The sequence below is a fragment of the Lithobates pipiens genome, unplaced genomic scaffold (assembly GCF_037356315.1).
Source record: "Lithobates pipiens isolate NorthernLeopardFrog02 unplaced genomic scaffold, aLitPip1_a1.2 Scaffold_19, whole genome shotgun sequence".
Classification (NCBI taxonomy): Eukaryota; Metazoa; Chordata; class Amphibia; order Anura; family Ranidae; genus Lithobates; species Lithobates pipiens.
In genome coordinates this window covers 520,852,987-520,871,697 of record NW_027507764.1, presented here as the reverse complement: position 1 = coordinate 520,871,697, position 18,711 = coordinate 520,852,987, and the positions used below count along the sequence as shown (strand labels likewise).

Sequence of the window (18,711 nt, the reverse complement as noted above, 5' to 3'; positions counted from 1 at the left end):
GAAGCAGCCAGATGGCAGTTCTGAGATGCCTATTTCAGGCAAGTAAACTGATTGCCCAACCCTGCTTAGCCTCCAATGTTGGCATTGACTTGGTTTTTTTAGCTTGTTTCCCAAGATCACCATGTTGGCGTTTGTCAAGATGGTTGAGAGTGCCCAAAGAGATCGCCTATGGCCCCATCACCTTGAAAGTGCCCGATCTTGTCTGATCTCGGAGGTTAAGCATTGTCGGGCCTGATTAGTAACTGGATGGAAGACCGACTGGGAATACCAGGTGCCGTATGCTTATTTCTTGATCATACATCACGGGACACAGGATCATTACATAATGGGTTATATAGGCACCTCTGGTGATGGGACACTGGTTAACCCCCAATTAAGGAGAATTCCTTCCCTATATAACCCCTCCCATATGGGAGGCACCTAATTTTTCCCTTTGCCAGTGGTGGTTGGTCACGTAAAACATGTGCTATGAAGAAAGTTCTGTGCAGGTCCCTGCGGGGGCCTAAGGGCTACAACAAACCGGATCCATATCTCGGGCCGATATTTTGACTCCCAAGATGATATGGTACCCGGGCCTCGTCATCTGAAGAAACGAGGTTTTGCCTGTAAGTCCTCTCCTATTGGAAGACTGGGCTCTGGGAAAACCAGACTTACTGTACTATTTACATAGTGGCACGAAAGTTTCTGGCAGAGTCTTTTACAAGGTCCAGGTAGGAGGTTCTTCTGAGAAGGAACCCCCAAAAAAACCTGAAGGTTGGCACAACTCTGCCCGCCGTGATGGGTGAAGGCTGGAATCTGTCTGTTTTCAGCAATTCCTGCGGCGAGGACAGGTAAGGGAAGTTAATCCTGTATAAATTATATTATGGATTTCTTCATTGAGTAGTTGTATGTCTTACTTGGTTTCCACCACTAGGGGGAGTAAGAGCAGCCTGATGCATACTTACATGCCTTTCAGATACACACGCTCAGTGAAGCCTGGTTCTCCCAGATGACTCATGTCTCCACTGCAATCTCAGCCACAATGAATGTAATACGTAGTCTGGGGGTCCCAGACAGCTCCGATGGCAATTCCCTTCCCCCCTGGATACCGGCAGTCCTCGTGCACGCACACCAAGCACGCTTCCGTGCTAATGGAGGAGGCGGGAGTGTGTTTGCGAGCCGTGTCGTTCGGTGTGCACGGCGCTGTACTGCGCAGTTTTACAGCCCAGAGCGTCAGGGGGCTGTAAGTGGAGACACAGGAGCTGTGGGCAGTAAGCATCCCAAGGGATTGGATCCAGGCAAACCTAAGACAAACCTACTCAGCATCAGGTTGTGCAGTTTAAGCATATATATTTATTGTGAGACTTTAAGCACAACAGTGATTGCACTTTGTACTAGTACCTCTGCTTTGTAGCTTAGGACTATGTCTCCTTGTAAGAGGGTCTCAGGGGGAGATAACAAGGACACTGGTAAGTCACCGCCTAGGTCTAGGGGTTCTAAAAATGCCTGTAGGTTACCATCCCCCCCCTGCAAGACTGGAGTCAGCCTCACAGGATGAGTCAGTGCCCCTGTCAGGATTTGCAGCCTCTCCTGATATTTCAGCCCCGGTATACATCACTGAGGACTCCCTTAGGGCTACATTGGAAGGTTTTGAAGGGAGAATCATGAATTTTATTTCAGCTTCCCTGAAAGAAAGCAGGAAAAGGGGTAGATCCCCTCCCTCTGCTGAGATTCCTCTTTCAGATGACACTTCTGACAATGAGGAGAGATCCCTATCTTGGGACAGGTATCTTGAGCAGTCGGATGAATCAGAGGAAGAGGAGAGAGTCCCCTCCTCCCAGGCGCTCAGAAAACAGGTGCAGTATTATACTGAATTGGTGCATACCACATTCAGAATGCCTGCTGCTGAGATCGCTACGTCCTCTGTTTCTTCCCTGGGAGTCAGGAAAATCCCACAACCTGCCTTTTCCTTTCCAATTAATCCCTTAATGGATAAATTGTTGTATGAGGATTGGGGACATCCCGATAAACTGTTTGCTCCTCCTAAAAGGTTTTCTATGCTTTATCCTCTGGAGGAAAGTTTCACCAAGAAATGGGGGGTCCCATCTGTCGATGCGGCTGTTTCTTGCGTGAATAGAAATCTGACCTGTCCTTTGGATAATGCTCAGGTATTTAAAGATCCAACTGATAAGAAGCTGGAAACATTATTAAAAGCCTCCTTTTGGGGGGGCGTGTCCTGACCATGGAGGAGTGAGGAAGTGCTTCACCTCAGCTCCGCTCCATCGCCGCACATATCAGCTGCCCTCAGCGGGGAAATCCGATCCACATCACCGGGCTCAATGTCCCAACGATCCCGGCAGTCTTCCCGACCGCCGCAGGGTAACAAGAAGCGGCAGGGACAGCTGGATCAGTTCTTCCCGGGCCCCCACAGACAGGGCCGCGATGGACCCAATATCGACCGGGAAACTTCAGAAAGCTGGGAAATCCTCACAGCCTGCTACTGTGACGCCTTCCCAGTCAACCGGACCGTCTCCCCTGGCTTCTCCGGTGCCCTCCCCAGGATCGGTAAGCGATTCGGCCCCCCCTGCATCCCCCGGGTCCCTGGATGGCCGCTCAGAGGTCTCAGACCTCATGGGAGATGACACAATACGCCGCCATATTATGTCTCTCCCCACCAGAGAGGACCTAGAAAAGTTCACTAGCAGAGTGGAGAAGGCTTTCACCGCTGATATTGCCCAGCTTAAAGCTGATACTACACATCTGGGTCACAGAGTGGAGGCCCTGGAGGAAAAACTAGAGGAGACTCTCCCCGCTATTGCTCTGCTGCAATCTAGGTGCCAAACACAAGACCATCAGCTTGAGGTACTGCTGGGGCAATTGGATGATGTTGAAAACCGCAGCAGGAGGGCCAATATCAGGATCAGGGGGCTCCCGAGGCTACTGGACCCAGGGATATTGTCCCCACTCTGACTGATATCTTTAGGGACATATTGGGAGTCCCAGCCACTGCTCCTATTGAAATAGACCGAGCCCACAGAGCACTGCGCCCCCCGTCTCAAGACGCTGACAATCCCAGGGATATAATCTGTAAACTTCACAAATATACTATCAAGGACCGGATTATGAAAAAAGTGCGGGGTAAGCCCTTTTATGATTTTGATGGTGCTCGACTGACTTTCTATCAGGATCTCTCGCGGCGCACCCTCATGCGGCGGAGAGCCCTTCGCCCGCTCCTTTCTGTGCTCCAGGCTGCAGGACTGTCCTACCGCTGGGGCTTCCCCTTCTCTCTGCATGTGCTTAAGGATGGCAGGCAGGTGACCCTGCGCACAAAAGACGATCTTCCACATTTTCTATCCTCTCTGGGGCTGAATCCCGTGGACTTTCTGGATTGTAGAGGACCCCCGAGCGACTTTCTTGTCCCCCCCCTTCCTCACAGATGGTCTACAGTCACACGCAAGCATCGACGGAGGGACAGACATAGTTCAACCCGCAACTCTTCAGTGGTTCCTTCTACCACCCGAGACTGATACCGAGCCTGGGCTGTGTGATAGACGGCTGATTGCGGACTTTTTCTACTATGATTGCTGGTGTCTGGGCCTCCCCCCACGGGAATTGTAAATGGGATGTTTTGACCCTGTACCCCCCCCCCCCGGGTGTTCCAGGGACCTGGATGTGCCCTATGCGGCCGAAGACTGTGGCTGCCGTGGCCGCAAGAATTTTTGGTGACTTCTCTCCAGCCCTTGTTACTGTTTGACTATCAGATTAGGCCTACAGGGCGGAGAATGTTTACATTCCCAATGTTGGAAGGTGGTCTGCCACGGCGCCCCCTTTTTCTTCCCTTTGCGGGGCACCAGGGGTGGGGGGAGGGTTTTTTTTTAATGTGTTTTGGTTTCTGTTTTTATTTCCCCCTTTTCTTTTGCCATCGTAGCTACCTCCGTGACCCCCCCCCCTCCGCGGTCTGCAGTTTGCTGTGCGGCTACCGTGGCGGGGGGGCCTCTGCCAGGGATCGGCCAGACTCCACGTCCCCGAATGCAATCAGCCCACACTGGGCTTCACCCCTTTTTTCCTCCTCTTTTATTTTTTACTTTTGTTGCTTTTTTGGATCGGTTTTTCTCCCGAATTGAGGCTATTCTGCTCTCAGATGTGGTGGGCGGGGCGGGGACCTTCCTTTTCCCCCTTATTTTGGTTTACGTTCCCCACATAGGCCATCCATCCATGGGTTTAGTTCCCTGTTGGGACTTTAGGAGGGGGCTAGGAGCCCCCCCGGATAGTGGGGTGGGTCCCATCTCCCCCCAAACTGCTGCATTGTCTAATTTTGATGTAGCTGTTTTGTTTTTATGTTGTTGGTATTTTTGTACTATTTTTTTGTGTTTTTTATCTCCCTATCTCTCCCCTTTTCTTCTCCCTCTTTTTTCACTCCCCCCTTTTCCTAGGAGCCTGCTGTTGCTGCGGTCCTTACACCAGGCGGGTTGGGACGCTTGCCCAGTCCTCCACCCTCCAACTCTCCCATGTCTACACTCCAGGTAATTTCCTACAATTTACGGGGTCTCTGCTCTCCGGGGAAGAGGAACAAATTGTGGTGGGAACTTAAAAAGTTGAAGGCCCAAGTGGTCTTCCTGCAGGAAACACATTTCACCAGCCATTCCCTACCCAGGTTGCCCACCCATATGTTTAATCAGTGGTTTCACAGTAGATCTCCTAAGGCCAAGTCCAGAGGGACTGCCATAGCGTTCCATAAGACGTGCCCTTTTCAGCCAGTGGATAGCAAAATTGACCCTCAGGGCTGATTTGTTTTCCTAAAGGGCACCATAGCTGGGTGTATGTACACATTCGCCTCCTTATACGCCCCCAACTCTGATCAGCTTACCTTCCTGGACGCTACCCTTGACCTATTGACAGACTTTAAAGCCGGGTATTTAATTTTAGGCGGGGACTTTAATGTCTGCCCGGACCATCTGCTCGACACTTCGAGCACCCGACCCTCACACTCCCATGCCTTTTTCAAACACTTTCGCAAATCACTGCAGGCACACCTTTTACTTGATATCTGGAGGATTTTGCATCCCTCGGGACGAGACTTTAGCTATTACTCGTCCGTCCATGACGTATACACGCGCATAGACCATGTCTATGTTGACCGTCCCACGCTTGAGCTTCTGCAGACGGCATCCATTGGCAGCATCACCCTTTCGGACCATGCACCGGTTGGCGTGACCATTCAATTACCATCTGGTCCCCACAGGGCCTGGACGTGGAGACTGAACGAAAATCTCTTGGATGACTCTGCTGCGGTTGCCAAGGTGTCGGAGACCATCTACCACTATTTTAGGGAAAACGCCTCGGATGAGATAAGTGCGGGTGTGCTTTGGGAGGGGCACAAAGCCGTGATTAGAGGGGAACTGATATCATTGGGTTCCCAAATCAAGAAAGCACGTCAAGAGGATTTCAACAGGGTTCTGGCCGCCTTACAGGCGGCAGAACTCTCCCATAAGCAGGGGGGGAGCCCAGAGGCTAAGCAGAAGCTTTTTGAATTGCGTGACCTGTTTTTACGTTTATTAGATCGCCACACGTGTAGGCAGGCCAGGCATCTTTCACACAGGTACTATGAACATGGAAACAAATGCGGCCGTATGCTGGCCAGGGCCCTTCGCAAGAAACATGCTCAAGCTTATGTACAGAAGCTCCGTTCCCCCTCAGGTGCCGTTTGGGTCCAATCCAACAAGATTGCCTCGGGGTTCCAGGAATTTTACGCCCAACTTTATAACCTTTCCCCGGCCTCGCCCGCACACGCTCAGCCTCCCAAGTCTGCTGCCATTCAAGAATTTTTAGCGTCGGCGAGAGTCCCTACACTTACGGCGGAACAATGCGTCGACTTGAAGCGGCCGATTTCGCCGGAGGAAATTGTGCTAACGGTGAAATCCCTGCCCAAGGGCAAGAGCCCGGGATCGGATGGTTTTTCGGGTTCCTACTATAAGATCTTCCTGCCCCTCTTAACGCCACATATGTGCACCTACTTTAATTCCATCGCGGAGGGGAAGCCTATCCCAACCGAAGCACTGTTGGTACACATTACGGTGCTGCCAAAAGAGGGCAAAGATCCTACCGTCCCCCAGAGCTATCGACCGATTTCCCTTCTTAACGTCGATATTAAGATTCTAGCAAAAGTCCTGGCAAACAGACTTGGGAGTCTTATGCCCCAAATTATCCACCCAGACCAAGCAGGGTTTATTCGTGGCAGGGAGGCGAGAGATAACTCCATCAGGGCAATCCAACTCATTCATTGGGCACGTAACAGTCCTGATCCTAAACCTTGTATCGTCCTTTCGATTATGGCCTTGTACTCCACTCCGTGTGCACAGGTGAAGGTGAATGGGGTGCTTTCCTCCCGGTTCCCGATTCGAAACGGCACGAGACAGGGGTGTCCACTGTCTCCTCTCCTTTTTGCCTTGGTACTGGAACCACTGCTCTGCAGGGTGAGGGCGAACGCAGACATTAGAGGCCTGAAGGTTGGGATGACGGAGCACAAACTGTCGGCGTATGCGGACGATGTGCTCCTTTATCTCTCTGAACCCCTGATCTAGTTGCCGGTTCTGTTGAAGGAGCTGAGGACTTTTGGTGAGTTATCCAATTTCAAGATAAACCTTTCCAAATCGGAGATTTTGCCTATTCACCTCGCCCCGCCTCAAGCGGACCACCTGCAATTAGCATTCCCCTTTACCTGGGCCACGTCTTCTATTAAATACCTGGGCATCCAGTTGACCAACTGCTTTGATGCCTTATATGCCGCTAATTTCCCCCCCTTATTACATGCTATCAAGGCGGATTTGTTGCAGTGGACCAAAACCGCTTTTACGTGGTTCGGCCGCATTAATATTATTAAAATGAATATCCTGCCCCGAGTATTATTCTTTTTACAAATGATACCCATCTCCCTCCCTAAACTGTTTTTTACCCAATTGAATAGCATTCTGTCGACATTTGTGTGGAACACAAAGAAACCTAGAATAGCCATGGCCTTGCTTTAACGCTCGAAGCTGACGGGGGGTCTGGGGGTTCCGGATATCCAGAGGTACCACAGGGCTATTGTTCTACAGAGGATACTTAATTGGAAATTTCATACTAAGTCAAAAGTGTGGGTCTCTCTGTAAAAATGGCTAGCTGGGAGAGATTTGGCTTATGCGCCCTGGTTGTCCCCGGAATATAGGGGGTTATCGGTGGATGTCTCCCCGCTCACTGTACAGTCTCTTTTGATTTGGGACAAACTGAACAAGACGCTGGGCCTATCCCCCCCTGTTTCTCCGCTTGCCCCGCTGGGAGGGTTCCTATGGTTCCCGCCAGGGGAGCGGAGGGCCTTTTTTGTCCCCTGGGCAGCTGACGGGAATGCCAGTTGTGGACAGTTTCTCAGCGGTGGCCAAATGGTCAGCTATGAATCCCTGCAGACCGGGCATGCGCAGACAGCTATGAATTTTTGGCGATACAGGCAATTGCACCACTTTTTTGAAGCCCATGGCCACTTAATCAGGGACGAAGCGCTCCTTACACCATTTGAGCGTTTTTTTGTAGCAGATGAACCCACTCCCCACCTGATCTCCGAATTATATCACTTGCTGGGCTGTGTTACCGAGGTCGCTAGACCGACATACATACGGGTCTGGGAGAGGGAGCTACAACTTGACTTTTCCGCGGCCCAACTGTCCCACCTCTACAAACTCACGTACGCTAGCTCCATGGAGTCCAAAACCCAAGAAACTAATTTTAAAGTACTGTCTCGCTGGTACAGAGTGCCGGCAGACTTAGCACGTATCTACCCTTCGGTATCGGACCGGTGCTGGAGGGAATGTGGCCAATTGGGCACCCTCCTTCATATTTGGTGGGATTGCCCACGAATCAAGCCATTCTGGGAGGACATCCGATCCCGCATAGAGGCAGTTTTGCATCTTGATGTGCCACTGTCTCCGGCCAACTATCTTTTGCACATTCCTCCGATCCCAATTGGTAGATACAAAAAAAGCCCTCTGCCGCATCTGTTGAACGCGGCCAGACATCTTATACCGATTTACTGGAAACAAACTAGGACTCCCACAGTGGAGGACTGGGTCAAAAAAGTGAATGACATCAGAGAAGCGGAATATTGGGTGGCAACCTGTAGGGGTACACGGGCTAAGTGTGACAGCATATGGCAATCATGGACAGTCTACATGTCCGAAACTATATACGCTACCTCCAGTCTGGACTTGGCTCTACTGGAGCTAGCGGAACCCTCTTTGAGATCCCGCACACACAATGATGTTCCCACCTAGTGGCTGTTTTTCACCTTCTTGCCCCATGGACGGAGAGACGACTTTGCTGCTGAGACTCGCCTGGTGCTGGACCGCTGCACTTCGCAGGGATGTCAAGTAGGCTCCACCCTCCTCCCTTACCCTATCCCCCAATCCCCTCTCTACCCCTTCTTGCCTCTCTCTCACCCTTCCTACTGTTCTTTTTTACCTTCTTTCTCTGTATTCCACACTATAAGATGTTGCCTTTTATTGACCTACGTGGTATTGAGCTGTGGTGGTGCGTTAGGCTTCCTGTGGGCTGGCTGGCCCTGCGGCCACTTTGTTTGGCTGACGGGGGGAATCCCTCTGTCCGGAGGGGTCCATGCTGGGACGTCCCTCCTGGGCGGGGGGGTTGCTGTGGGCCTGTCCTACCCCCGGGGGACGCTTGGGAGAGGTTGCTGGAGGTGATTGTGCCCCCCTCTCCTGGGCGGCCCCTGGGGGTGGTCCCATGCCTCCCCGGCCTTTTGTATGACGGGAGGTGGGGGACTGGGCTCCGGCCCGTCCTCTCCTTTCCGCTCAGAGGCACCTTGGAGCGGGGCCCTAGCCCACGGAGGCCGGACTTGATGTGTATGAGCTAGAAGACACTCCAGACGTTCATCTCCACCCGTTTGCCTAATTCATGTGTCTGGTTTGAGCCGCCAACTCTTGGCCACTGGGTCAGTTTTTATGGGTGTCATTGTTTCCTACAGTTTATTTGTTCTTTGTTTGGTCCTGACACACCTGTCTAATGTATACTTAAGTGTGTTTCAATGTCAAAATATCTCAAAATAAAGATTTTACAAAAAAAAAAAAGCCTCCTTTTCCATGACTGGCACTGTAGTGCAACTTACAGTCGCAGCTGTGGGGTTGTGTCAGTTCCTCAAGGAACAGGTTAAGCAGATGCTTGGCCTCTTTCCCAGTGAGGAAGTGGAGAATTATGCAGAAATACCTCAAATTCTGTGTTTCCTGATTGATGCGATTTCGGATTCTGTCCAACAAGCATCTCGTTTGTCTCTCCTGTTGGTACACATGCGAAGGGCCCTATGGCTAAAGAATTGGGCAAGCTGAGCTATCATGCAAGAAGCATTTGATTGGGTTCCCGTTTAAAGGGGAACGTTTGTTTGTAGAAGAATTAGACAAATTCGTCCAAAAAATTTCAGGGGGTAAATCTACTCTCCTTCCAGTCAAAAGGAGCAAACGTCCATCATTTAGGCGTTCTCTCTCTCCCGGAGCATCAAGCTCTAAGCAGTGGCGACGGCCTTCTCAACCCCCCTCTACAGGAAAGGCTCAAGGCCGGGCCCAGGGGCAGAAGAAATCCTGAGGGCGAAAGCCTGCCAAGCAGAGCCCGAAAGCTTCCTTGTGAAGGAGCGCCCCCGCTCGGCCAAGTGGGGGGAAGGCTCTTGCAGTTTGCAGAAGCCTGGCGGGAAGAGATCCGGGATGAGTGGGTGGTCTCTTCGGTATCTCTGGGCTACAAGCTGGAGTTTCAGGAGATTCCACCTTCTCGCTTTCTAAGGTCAAGGATCCCCAGGGACCCAGTAAAGCAAAGACCGCTATTTCTGGCCTTAGATCACTTACTATCCCAGGGGGTGATAGTAGAAGTGGACCCAAAAGAACAGGGTTCAGGGTTTTACTCGAATCTCTTCACCGTTCCAAAGCCAAATGGAAGTGTCAGACCTATCCTGGATCTGAAGGATCTGAACCGTTTTTTACGCATCCGGTCCTTCTGAATACAGTCAATTCGCACTGTGGTCTCTTCCCTGCAAGGGGGAGAGTTTATGGCATCAATAGACATCAAGGATGCATATCTCCATGTGCCAATTTTTCCCGCACACCAAAAGAATCTAAGGTTTGCGGTAGAGCGGCGCCATTTTCAATTTGTGGCCTTGCCGTTCGGGCTAGCTACGGCCCCTCGAGTCTTCACAAAGATTCTGGACCCTCTCTTAGCAAACCTAAGAGCTCAGGGTATAGCCGTCATGGCTTATCTAGACGATTTGCTTCTCATAGAGAAAACAGTAGCGCTCCTGAACCACAGTGTTACCAGAACGCTAGAACAGCTGGAACGCCTAGGTTGGATTATAAACCTAGAAAAGTCGTCCCTACAGCCTGCTACCAGGTTGGAATACCTGGGTATGGTTATCGACACTGCTCAGGGCAAGGTGTTTCTACCAAGGCCAAAAGTTGTGCATGAGACTCTTTGGGAAAATGGTCGCCTCCTTCGAGGCCGTTCCATTCGCCCAGTTCCACTCAAGGCCTCTGCAAAGATTCATCCTTGCGGCTTGAAACAGGAAGCCCCAGTCCTTGGATCTTCCTATGCGTCTATCCCCAGGGACACGCAAGAGTCTCGTCTAACGAGTCTAAGAGTCTCGTTACAAACCGAGAATTTGCTGAAAGGCAAAACTTTTCTTCCTCTTCCATGGAAGATTATTATGACAAATGGCAGCCTGACAGGCTGGGGAGCAGTGTTGGAGGAGACGTGCTCGCAGTGGAAATGGTCTGCGATCGAGAAGCTATTGCCCATAAATGTCTTGGAGATCCGGGCAGTTTATATGGCTCTCATAAACTGGTCTTTCAGACCTGTTCGGGTTCAGTCCGACAATGCCACAGCAGTGGCCTATATCAATCACCAGGGCGGTACCAGAAGTCTGGTTGCGCAAAAAGAGGTGAATCGTATACTTGTCTGGGCAGAAAGGCATGTTCCATGCCTTTCTGCAGTCTTCATTCCAGGAGTGGAAAATTGGCAGACAGATTTTCTGCGCCGCCAGCAGTTGTGCCTAGGAGAATGGGCTCTGCACCCCGACGTGTTTTGGAACATATGTCGCAGGTGGGGTACTCCAGACGTAGATCTGTTTGCGTCCAGGTTCAACAGAAAACTGGACAAATTTGTGTCAAGGACAAGAGATACACTCGCTCAGGGGTCGGATGCTCTGACAGTTCCCTGGGATCAGTACAATTTGATTTATGCCTTCCCCCCGTGCCCGCTTCTGTCGCGGTTCCTGGGAAGAGTCTAGAGGGAAACAAAGTCGCTTCTTTTGGTAGCCCCGGCTTGGCCCAGGCGACCGTGGTACGCAGAGATCATGAAGTTGGCAGTAGGCAGGCCGTGGATCCTCCCTCTCCGGCCAGATCTGCTCTCACAGGGTCCAATTTACCATGCTGCTTTACACAGTCTGAATTTGACGGTTTGGCTGCTGAGACCCACATTCTGAGAGACCGTGGGCTTTCGGGCCCAGTCCTTTCTACTCTGGTCAATGCCAGAAAGCCGGCCTCCAGGCTTATTTACTACAAAATCTGGAGGGCATATGTTTCCTGTTGTGAACTCAGGGAATGTCATCCTAGAAAGTATGTCATTAGCAGGATCTTGGCCTTCCTCCAGTCAGGCCTAGAAATGAATTTGGCCATAAGCACTATCAAGGTGCATATTTCGGCCTTGTCAGTGGTTTTTCAGAAACCACTTGCATCACATTCCCTGGTGCGGGCTTTCATCCAGGGGGCTATGGGGATAAGACCGCCAGTCAAACCTCCGGTATGCCCATGGGATCTGAATTTGGTTCTCTCAGCTTTGCAGGGGCAACCTTTTGAACCTTTGCATCAGGCTTCGTTAGTTCTTTTGACTAAAAAATTGGTTTTCTTGGTAGCCATATCCACGGCTAGAAGAGTGTCAGAACTAGCAGCTCTCTCCAGTAAAGAACCGTATCTAATTATTCATAAGGACCTGGTGGTAATGCGTCCCAACAGGTCCTTTCTGCCTAAGGTGGTTTCAGGATTCCATTTGAATCAAGATGTAAGCCTACCATCCTTTTTTCCGGACCCACAGTCTGCAGAAGAAGAATCTTTGCACACTTTGGATGTGGTAAGGGCAATCAGTATCTATCTTCAGGCAACTGCACAGATAAGGAAAACTGATTGCTTATTTATTTTGCCGGAAGGCCCTAGGAAGGGTCAGGTGGCATCAAAATCCACTCTCTCATGGTGGATTAGACAGATTATTTCTCAGGCCTATAGTGTTAAAGGGAAGATCCCTCCTTTTCAAGTGAAAGCGCACTCAACTAGGGCTGTAAGTGCTTCTTGGGCAGTGCATCACCAGGCCTCCCTGGCTCAGATCTGTAAGGCTGCAACTTGGTCATCAGTCCACATATTCACCAGATTCTATCAGGTGGATGTCAGAGGGCAAGAGGATATCGCCTTTGGGCGCAGTGTACTGCAGGCTGCAGTTTAGGTCCTCCGGTCCTTGGCGGTCTATATATTATGATCTGTGTCTCCCTCCCCTCAATCTGAGCATTGCTTTGGGACATCCCACTATGTAATGAAGCTCCTGTGTCCCCTGATGTATGATCAAGAAAATAGAATTTTTATACACAGCTTACCTGTAAAATCCTTTTCTTGAGAGTACATCACGGGACACAGCGCTCCCACCCCTCTTGGGTTTTACGTGGTTTCCTATTGCTTTGCTACAAAACTGAGGTGCCTCCCATATGGGAGGGGTTATATAGGGGAGGAATTCTCCTTAATTGGGGGTTAACCAGTGTCCAATCACCAGAGGTGCCTATATAACCCACTATGTAATGAAGCTCCTGTGTCCCGTGATGTACTCTCAAGAAAAGGATTTTACAGGTAAGCTGTATATAAAAATTCTATTTTTTATGTTGTTGGCGTTGACCTGTTTTTTTTCACTTGTTTCCCAAGATGACCATCTTGGCGTTTGTCAAGAGGGTGAGAGTGCCCAAAGAAAGTGCCTACGGCCAAATCACCCTGAAAGTGCCCGATCTTGTCTGATCTCGGAGGTTAAGCATTGTCGGGCCTGATTAGTAACTGGATGGGAGACCGACTGGGAATACCAGGTGCCGAAGGCTTCTTTTTATGCTGTTGGCGTTGACATGTTTTTTTTTTCCGCTTGTTTCCCAAGGTGACCATCTTGGCATTTGTCAAGAGGGCTGAGAGAGCCCGAAGAAATCTCCTACGGCCACATCACCCTGAAAGCGCCCGATCTCATCTGATCTCGGAGGCTAAGCAGGGTCCGGTCTGGATAGTACCTAATTACAGGTGCCGTAGGAATCTTTTTATATTGTTGGCTTTGACCTGTTTTTTTTTCGCTTGTTTCCCAAGGTGACCATTTTAGCATCTGTCAAGAGTTTTGAGTATGTCCCGAAGCGTTCGCCTAAGGCCACATCACCCTGAAAGCGCCCGATCTCAGAGGCTAAGCAGGGTCAGGGTCAGGGTCAGATGGGAGACCGCCAGGGTCTATGTTGTTGGCGTTGACCTGTTTTTTTTTCACTTTTTTCCCAAGATGACCATCTTGGCATTTGTCAAGAGGGTTGAGAGTGTCTGAATAGAACACCTATGGCCACATCACCCTGAAAGCGCACAATCTCATCTGATCTCAGAGGCCTAGCAGTGTACGGCCTGGTTAATACCTGTATGGGAGACCATCTGTGAATACCAGGTGCCGTAGGCTTCTTTTTATGTTGTTGGTGTTGACCTGTTTATTTTCGCTTGTTTCCCAAGGTGACCATCTTGGCTTTTAAAAAGAGGGTCGAGAGTGCCTAAAGAGATCACCTACGGCCCCATCACCCTGAAAACACCCGATCTTGTCTGATCTCGGAGGCTAAGCAGTGTTGGGCCTGGTTAATACCAGGATAGGAGAACGTCTGGGAATAACAGGTGCCGTAGGCTTCTTTTTATGTTATTGACCTTGACCTGTTTTTTTTTTTTCACTTGTTTCCCAAGGTGACCATCTTGGCATTTGTCAAGAGGGTTGAGAGTGCCCGAAGAGATCACCTACGGCCCCATCACCCTGAAAGCGTCCAATCTCGTCTGATCTCGGAGGCTAAACAGTGTCAGGCCTGGTTAGTAGCTGGATGGGAGACCGCCTGGGAATACCAGGTGCCATAGGCTTCTTTTTATGTTGTTGGCTTTGACCTGTTTTTTTCGCTTGTTTCTGAAGGCGACCATCTTGGCGTTTGTCAAGAGGGTTGGGCGTGTCTTGAAGAGAATGCTTACGGCCACATCACCCTGAAAGCACCTGATCTCGTCTGATTTCAGAGGCTAAGCAGTGTCAGGCCTGGTTAGTACCTGGATGGGAGACTGCCTGGGAAGACCAGGTGCCATAGAAGGATCTGGCCTGGTTAGTGTCTGGATGCCGTAGACTTCTTTTTATGTTGTTGGCTTTGACCTGTTTTTTTTAGCTTTTTTCCCAAGGTGAGCATCTTGGCCTTTGTCAAGAGGCTTCAGAGTGCCCAAAGAGAGTGCCTACGGCCAAATCACCCTGAGAGAGCCCAATCTCATCTGATCTTGGAGGCTAAGCAGCGATGGGCCTGGTTAGTACCTGGACGGGAGACAGCCTGGGAATACCAGGTGCCGTACGCTTCTCATTATGTTGTCGGCGTTGACCTGTGTTTTTTCCCTTTTTTCCCAAGGTGACCATCTTGCCATTTGTCAAGAGGGTTGAGAGTGCACAAAGAAATTGCCTACGGCCGCAACACCCTTAAAGCACCCAATCTCGTCTGGTCTCAGAGGCTAAGCAGGGTTGGGCCTGGTTTGTACCTGGATGGGAGACCGCCTGGGTTTTCCAGATGCCGCAGGCTTCTTTTTATGTTGTTGGTGTTGACCTGTTTTTTTTCGCTTGTTTCCCAAAGTGATCATCTTGGCATTTGTCAAGAGGGTAGAGAGTGCTTAAAGAGATCGCTTACAGCAGCATCACCCTGAAAGCACCCTATCTCTTCTGATCTCGGAGGCTAAGAAGGGTTGGGCCTAGTTAGTACTTGAATGGGAGACGGCCTTGGAATACCAGGTGCCGTATTCTTCTTTTCATGTTGTTGGCGTTGACCTGTTTTTTTTCGCTTGTTTCCCAGGGTGACTATCTTGGCATTTTTCAAGAGGGATGAGAGTGCCCAAAGAGATTGCCTATGGGCACATCACCCTGAAAGCACCCAATCTCCTCTGATCTCAGAGGCTAGAAAGGGTCGTGCCTTGTTAATACCTGGATGGGAGACCGCCTGGGAATACTAGGTGCTGTAGGCTTCTTTTTATGTTGTTGGCGTTGACTTGATTTTTTGTTTGCTTCCCAAGGTGACCATCTTGGCATTTGTCAAGAGGGTTGAGCGTGCCTGAAAAAAATCTACTATGGCTGCATCACCCTGAAAGAGCCCAATCTCATTTGATCTCAGAGGCTAAGCAGGGTTGGGACCTGGTTAGTACCTGGATGGGAGACCGCCTGGGATTTCTCAATGCCATAGGCTTTTTTTTTAAGTTGTTGCTTGATTCCCAAGGTGACCATCTTGGCGTTTGTCAAGAGGGTTGAAAGTGCCTGAAGGGATTGCCTACGGGCACATCACCCTGAAAGCACCCGATCTCATTTGATGTTGGAGGCTAAGAAGAGTCAGGCCTTGTTAGTACGTGGATGGGAGACCGCCTGGGAATACCAGGTGTCGTAGGCTTCTTTTTATGTTGTTGGCGTTGACCTGTTTTTTTTAGCTTGTTTCCCAAGGTCACCATCTTGGTGTTTGTCAAGAGGGTTGAGGGTGCCTGAAGAGATTGCCTATGGCCACATCACTCTGAAAGCACCCAATCTTGTCTGATCTTGGAGGCTAAGAATAGTCAGGCCTGGTTAGTACCTGGATGGGAGACCACCTGGGAATACCAGTTATTGTAGGCTTCTTTTTATGTTGTTGGCGTTGATTCGTTTGTTTTTTTCCGCTTGTTTCCCAAGGTGACCATCTTGGCATTTGTCAAGAGGGTTGAGAGGTGCCCAAAGAGATCGCTTACAGCTGCATCACCCTGAAAAAGCCCTAGCTCTTCTTATCTCTGAGGCTAAGAAGGGTTGGGCCTAGTTAGTACCTGGATGGGAGATGGCGTTGGAATACTAGGTGCCGTATTCTTCTTTTTATGTTGTTGACATTGACCTGTCTTTTTTCGCTTGTATCTCAAGTTGACTATCTTGGCATTTGTCAAGAGGGTTGAGAGTGCCCAAAGAGATTGCATATGGGCACATAACCCTGAAAGCGCCCGATCTCCTCTGATCTCAGAGGCTAAACAGGGTTGGGCCTTGCTAGTACCTGGATTGGAGACAACCTGGGAATACTAGGTGCTGTAGGCTTCTTTTTATGTTGTTGGCGTTGACTTGTTTTTGTTTTGTTTGTTTACCAAGGTGACCATCTTGGTGTTTGTCAAGAGGGTTGAGAGTGCCTGAAGAGCTTGCCTATGGCCACATAACCCTGAAAGCACCAGATCTCGTCTGATCTCAGAGACTAAACAGGGTCGGGCCTTGTTAATACCTGGATGAGAGACCACCTGGGAATACTAGGTGCTGTAGACTTCTTTTTATGTTGTTGGTGTTGACTTGTTTTTTTTTTGTTTCTTTCCCAAGGTGACCATCTTGGCGTTTGTCAAGAGAGTTGAGAGTGCCTGAAGTTATTGGCTACGGCCACATCCCCCTGAATCTGTTCCATCTCGTCTGATCTTGGAGGCTAAGCAGGGTCGGGCCTGGTTAATGCCTGGATGGGAGACCGCCTGGGAATACCAGGTGTCGTAGGCTTCTTTTTTTTTTTCAAATATAATTTTTTCTACAAACAGGGGAAGACGGTCCCCCGAGTACATAATGCAACAGAGAAATACAGAGCAAAAAGCAGCTGAACAATACTTGATACAGGTATATTCGCAACTGTGAGTCTGCCTTCCATCAATCATAATGATTCAAAGCACGGATAAAGTACTGTACCAAGATCCAGGGTCACACAAACCCCAGGTCCCTCCGGCATAATCCATCCAGAGGGGGGGGGTGGGGCCGTCATTCCCAATTTTCCACTTTTTCCAAAAGAGAGAGTGGGTGGAGGGGGTGAGAGATAGGGGAGGAAGGAAGAAAAGAGAAGGGGTGAAAGATCAGGAAAGGAGAAGAGGGGACGAGACACAATGGCAGCCACTGTCCAAGGGGCCAGTCAAGGAAAGCTCAGAGCATTAAGGTGATAGCAGGCGACATCCTTCCAGCGAGAATATAAAGGTATTCCAGATGTCCCAGGTTTGTTTAAAAAGTTCTTGTTTACCTTGTGATGTGAGGATCAAGTCCTCCATTTTTTTTAATGTCCTCTATTTTCCTAAGCCAGTGAGTAATGAAAGGGGGGGAACATTTTTTCCAATAGAGAGGGATGCAGGATTTCGCCGCATTTATCACATGCCGTAAAATTTATTTTTTTGTACTTCTTAATGGGAATCTGTCAATGGTGCAAGAGAAAAAATGCAGCCTCTTCCGGGATGGAGAAGTCTGTGAATTTTTGTGTTATGCATCGGATCTCTGTCCAGAAGTCCACCAAGCTGGGGCAGGACCAAAAAATGTGGATCAACGTGCCCTCTTCTTCTCCACACCTCCAGCATATGTTCGAGGAAGAGGGGAATTATTTATGCAGCTTTGATGGTGTCAAATACCACCTGGTGAGAAGTTTAAAATTTGTCTCCTGTATCTTCGTGCACAGCGAGGTTTTGAGAGCCAAAGTGATAATGCGTTGTCTCTGTGCTGGGGAAAACGAGCAATTAAGGTCCTTTTCCCAGTTGGACAGGCAGGTTAAGTGTGGGTGATCTGTTTGAGAGAGAATGTGGACCAAAGGGCCTTCGCTCCTGCATAGAGTCTCAAACTCCGTCTGAGGGCATGCGAAAGTTTGAGTATTGGGGATGGAATGGAAAAAATGATGTTGTTGCGCCGCTCTCCAAAAAGGCATTTGAAAAAGCCCTGTCGGATCTGTTAGGGTTGAGAAAGAAGGTCATTTTCCATCAATGACGAATTTAGACGCATGGTCTAGGTTGGAAATTCTAAGTGGGTCCCCGGTTCCAAGTTCGGATGGCCACGTATAGGGAATAGGGGGGAAGTCAAAGACGTGAGTGTGTTTTGGGTAGCGATCAGGTGACTGACTTTCAATGAAGCCCCTATAGTGGGATGTGACGTCAATTCTGTGGGTAAATCCTTATAGCACCACATGGTGCTTCTTAGCGGAATTTGGGAGTGAGATTGTCCTAGTAGCACCCAGAGCTTAGAAAGTTTGTTTCCATTCCAGTCCAATACACGCCCCAGATGGGAGGCCAGGTAGTAGCATCGCAAGTCAGGGAGAACCAACCCTCCCTGTTGTTTAGACAATGTCAGCTGTGACCACTTAAGTCTGGGATTTTTGTGGGCCCAGTTAAATTGAGTGAGCAGGGATTGAGCTTGCTTAAAAAACGGGACTGGAATCTGGATCGGGAGAGCTTGGAAAAGATAGGTAAATTTAGGGAGTATGTTCATTTTAATGAGATTGCATCTCCTGAACCAGGAATGGAGGCCAGAATGCCACCCGTGAAGCAAACTGCGGATCTTAGTGACAAGGGGTGGGGGGAAGTTCAACATAAACGTACGCGCGTTGTCCTGTGGAATGTAAGTACCTAAGTACTTAAGGGCTGTATGGGTCCATTTAAATCGAAA

The 18,711-nt window shown here is 49.7% G+C and overlaps 11 pseudogenes; all 11 read left to right on the top strand.

Moving 5' to 3' along the window:
- Positions 1 to 164: 164 nt before the first annotated feature.
- LOC143998944 (5S ribosomal RNA) lies at positions 165 to 283 on the top strand (annotated as a pseudogene).
- A 12,721-nt stretch (positions 284 to 13,004) lies between these two features.
- On the top strand, positions 13,005 to 13,123 carry LOC143998458 (5S ribosomal RNA; annotated as a pseudogene).
- Positions 13,124 to 13,824: 701 nt separating this feature from the next.
- Positions 13,825 to 13,943, top strand: LOC143998703 (5S ribosomal RNA; annotated as a pseudogene).
- Positions 13,944 to 14,046: 103 nt separating this feature from the next.
- LOC143999128 (5S ribosomal RNA) lies at positions 14,047 to 14,165 on the top strand (annotated as a pseudogene).
- A 99-nt stretch (positions 14,166 to 14,264) lies between these two features.
- On the top strand, positions 14,265 to 14,383 carry LOC143998566 (5S ribosomal RNA; annotated as a pseudogene).
- A 134-nt stretch (positions 14,384 to 14,517) lies between these two features.
- Positions 14,518 to 14,636, top strand: LOC143998531 (5S ribosomal RNA; annotated as a pseudogene).
- A 951-nt stretch (positions 14,637 to 15,587) lies between these two features.
- Positions 15,588 to 15,706, top strand: LOC143999445 (5S ribosomal RNA; annotated as a pseudogene).
- Positions 15,707 to 15,805: 99 nt separating this feature from the next.
- Positions 15,806 to 15,924, top strand: LOC143998862 (5S ribosomal RNA; annotated as a pseudogene).
- Positions 15,925 to 16,246: 322 nt separating this feature from the next.
- LOC143998992 (5S ribosomal RNA) lies at positions 16,247 to 16,365 on the top strand (annotated as a pseudogene).
- A 100-nt stretch (positions 16,366 to 16,465) lies between these two features.
- LOC143999339 (5S ribosomal RNA) lies at positions 16,466 to 16,584 on the top strand (annotated as a pseudogene).
- Positions 16,585 to 16,684: 100 nt separating this feature from the next.
- On the top strand, positions 16,685 to 16,803 carry LOC143999425 (5S ribosomal RNA; annotated as a pseudogene).
- The last annotated feature ends 1,908 nt before the right edge of the window (positions 16,804 to 18,711 follow it).